Source organism: Rhinopithecus bieti, unplaced genomic scaffold (genome assembly GCF_001698545.2).
Source record: "Rhinopithecus bieti isolate Rb0 unplaced genomic scaffold, ASM169854v2 scaffold_5889, whole genome shotgun sequence".
NCBI lineage: Eukaryota > Metazoa > Chordata > Mammalia > Primates > Cercopithecidae > Rhinopithecus > Rhinopithecus bieti.
Genome location: NW_016805277.1, coordinates 2,928,283 through 2,932,670, shown reverse-complemented (window position 1 = coordinate 2,932,670; position 4,388 = coordinate 2,928,283).

Genomic DNA, 4,388 nt, shown 5'->3' with positions numbered 1-4,388 from the left:
CAGGGACCAGGAGTTTTTCAAAGGAACTAACAAGAAACACCCCTCCCAAGGGCTGTAAAAAGCAACTGCTGGGCTGGGTGTGATAGCTCACGCCTGTAACCCCAGAACTCTGGGAGGCTGAGGTGGGTGGATCATCTGAGGTCAGGAGTTCGAGACCAGCCTGACCAATATGGTGAAACCCCATCTCTACTAAAAACACAAAAAGTTAACCAGGCGTGGTGGCAGGCACCTGTAGTCCCAGCAACTCAGGAGGCTGAGCCGAGAGAATCGCTTAAACCTGGGAGGTGGAGGCTGCAGTGAACCCAGATCATGTCATTGCACTCCAGCCTGGGCAACAAAAGTTAAACTCTGTCTCAAAAAAAAAAAAAAAAAAAAAAAAAGATGACTGCTGGCCTGTCTTATCACATAAAATACCATGTAGAATGAGGAGCCTTCCTTGGAGTCTGAATACCTTTATGCTATAGGGAAGTTTTGCTCCTAAAATGTGATCCACACATCAAGACTCTCCAAATTGCAGCCAAAGTCATAGCTTTAGTTGAGACATGCCCGGGCCAGATCTCCTCACAGCCTCGGGTCATCTGAGTTCAAAGGCCTGAGGAATGCCACTCATATTTCAGGATAGAATCTTCCATTCCAGCAAGATTTGAGTAAACCCACCATTTCCTTCTAACCTTCAGTATTTGTTTTCTGTAGCTGCCATAACAAAATACTGCAAACTGGATAACTTAATACAACAGAAAATTATTCTCTCACAGTTCTAGGGCCAGGAGGTCAAGGTATCAGCAGGGTCTCGGTCCCTCGGAAGGCTCTAGGGGAGAATCCTTCCTCAATTCTTCCGGCATTAGGTGGCTGCAGATGCTCCTGGGTTTTCTTGGCAGCATCGTTCCCATCTCTGCCTCCATCTTCATTTGGCCTTCTCCATTTCTCCCACTGTGTCTTCTCTTTTTCTTTTTGTTTTTTTGTTTTGTTTTATTTTGTTTTGTTTTGAGACAGGGTCTCATTCTGTCACCCAGACTGGAGTGCAGTGGTGCAATCTCAGCTCATGGCAACCTCCACCTCCCAGGCTCAAGCGATTCTCCTGCCTTAGCCTCCTGAGTAGCTGAGATTACAGGCGTGCACCACTACCACCTGGCTAATTATTGTATTTTTAGTAGAGATGGGGTTCCACCATGTGGGCCAGACTCGTCTCCAACTCCTGACCTCAAATAGTCTGCCTGCCTCAGTGTCCCAAAGTACTAGGATTACAAGTGTGAGCCACCGTGCCTGGCCCTCCTCTTCTGTCTCATATAAGACACTTGTCATTGGATTTAGGGCCCGCCTGGATATCTAGAATGTTCTTATCTCCAGATCCTTAATTTAATTACATCTACAAAGATCCTTTCTCCAAATAAGGTCACATTAACAGGTTCTAAGACATAGATATATCTTTAGGGGGCTACCATCTAACTCACTACATCTTCTGAATGGAAAATAACAAATAGGACCTAAGATGGGTTAACTTTGAGACATAAACAGTTTCTCTTAATGGAAGCAAACAATGGTCTTTACAAATTTAGACTGAATAGTGAAAACTACCACGAAAAGCAGCAGCAAAAAAGCTCCATCCTAATGAACAACATTAATTTGATTGTTTTTGTCCTCGCTGTCACAGCCACACAGAAGGCTCTGTGCAGACTGTGGTCTTATTGTCTCTCCCCTGGAAAGTTCCTAAGCCCCAGCATGTTGAGCTTTTAGGACACTAGAACATTGTGACATTTTGCCAAAATTTTCCAGTTAAAAAATAGAGGATTATTTTGCCCAGGAAATTCTATCATCATCGCTAATGAAGACAAAGATTGCAGAAGGAAGAAGAGAGGAAGAAACACAGTGCCATGCATAAATAACCAAGCCTCAGCCTCTAGCCTCTTACCACTAAGAAACAAACGCTCAAGAGTTTCTGTTTTAGAGACAGAAACTTATTCTGGGGGAAGCAGAGGCTTTCCTCCTGCTGAGTGCCCCCAGCGTAATCTGTGTTTTGCTGTTGTTGCTGTTCCTTGCTCTTGCTCCAGTCATTTTTATCTGGAACTGAAGTCCTGTAGCTGCCATAATAAATTCCTGCAAACGGAGTGGCTTAAAACAACAGCAACTTACTCTGTTACAGTTATGGAGACCACAGGTCCCCAATCAAGGTGTCAGCAGGGTCCCACTCCCTCTGAGCGCTCTAGGGGAGAATCCTTCCCTGCCTAAAGGTTAGTAGTGGACGTGTTTGTGCTGCTAACTGTGCTATGCTCACTTCCATTCACCAACATCTGGGAAGGTAACAGGTAACCAGGAGTTTACATTCTGAAAAGTTCCAGAAAAACATCCGTCTCCACGGCCCCACTTCTAGCTCCTGAAATCATGAGACTAAAACCACTTCAACCTACTGTAACATATCCAAGGTGTTCACTGACTGTCACCCTAGGATGACAGTCAGGTATGTAGACAGTAACCTTTGGTTCCATTTTGAAAAGGAAAAATCCAAGTGATGAGAATGGTGTTGGTGGCATAATGGTTATAGTGGTGTGCCTAGCTGCCTTCTGATATGATGAGAATATCTGCCATGTGATGAATTGTTACTGTTTTATCATTATCAATAGTTATAGAACATAAGGTATATAGACAGTAACCTGGGACCCCATTCTGAAAAAAAAAAAAAAAAAAAACTCAAAGTGACCAGTCACTACTACATGACAAATTGTTGCCATTTAATCATTATAAATATTTATCAAATATTTAGAGCTATACCCCAACTGATGAGGACACAGAATCTTACTCCTTGGAACTTGGGCCACCTGGGGAATAGGTAGCTGAAAAGAGACCTGTATTCATTCCTGTTTTCATTTAGCATTGCCAATATTTCATTGACGCTTAGTTAGGTACGTAAAATCAGTACTATCAATGACTTCTTCCCCAGACCACACACCCTCAAAGGTAGAGTTCACCTTCCTGTTTCTTGCTCATTGTTCAGTGTCACAAATTATTCCTCCGAAGGCTGTAAATAAAACTCTCCAATATTTACATAGCTGATGGTCTCAAAGTGGCAAGCAAGCAGATCTTCTGAGAATCTCTAGACCTTCTGGCTGCCTACCCATCCTGCTGCCCACCTCATGTCCTGCTGCCTCCACCACACAGACCTAGCTTGACTCCTCCCCGAAACACCTCCCCTCTAGAAAGGAGATTCTCAATCAACACCTGACATTCAGTCTTTTACTACAGCTTACTTCAAATTATTTTAAACTCTCTGTGAATTAGCTCTTAGAATCATTGAACAGGAAACCTGATAAGCTGATGTTTAATGATTTTTTCCTACCTTTAACCAAGTTGCTAAATAGAGGGCAAATTAAGCATGGTATACTCAGCCTGGTGTGGTGACACATGCCTGTAGTGCCAGCTGCTTGAGAGGTTGAGGCCAGAGGATCACTTGAGTCCAGGAGTTCCAAACCCAGCCTGAGCAACATAGTAAGATTCCATCTCTAAAAACAAGCAAACATGGTACACTAGTACAACAAGAGTTGAGGGGATAATTGCGTTATTTCTACCTGTCATCTCTAAAGCCAGGACAAGGTTGTTTCAGTGAGGAATGTTGTTGGTGGATTTCACATTCCCAGACATTTGGTGCTGTAATCTCCAAGCCCATCTGCATGGGTGATATGGTTTGGCTGTGTCCCCACCCAAATCTCTTCTTAAATTTTAGCTCCCAAAATTCCCACATGTCATGGGAGGGACCCCGTGGGAGGTAATTCAATAATGGGGATGGGTCTTTCCTGTGCTGTTTTCATGATTGTGAATTAGTTTCACGAGATCTGATAGTTTTATAAAGGGGTGTTTCCTCGCACAAGTTTCCTCTTGCCTGCCTCCAGGTGAGACATGCCTTTTACCTTCCACCATGATTGTGAGGCCTCCCTAACCACGTGGAACTATAAGTCCACTAAACCTCTTTTTCTTTATAAATTATCCAGTCTTGGGCATGTGTTTATCAGCAGAGTGACAACAGACTAATACAATGGGAAACTGACCTCTGAGTTACTGATTCATCCACCTTGACCAAGGAGGGACTCTATTTCATAACTAAAGAAATGGTTAAAACAGCACTTTGATTTCTGTGGGATCGGTGGTGATATCCCTTTTATCATTTTTTACTGCATCTATTTGATTCTTCTGTCTTTTATTCTTTATTAGTCTTGCTAGCAGTCTATCAATTTTGTTGATTTTTTCAAAAAACCAGCTCCTGGATTCATTGATTTTTTTGAAGGGTTTTTCATGTCTCTATCTTCTTCAGTTCTGCTCTGATCTTAGTTATTTCTTGATTTCTACTAGCTTTCGAATTTGTTTGCTCTTCCTTCTCTAGTTTTTTAAATTGTGATGTT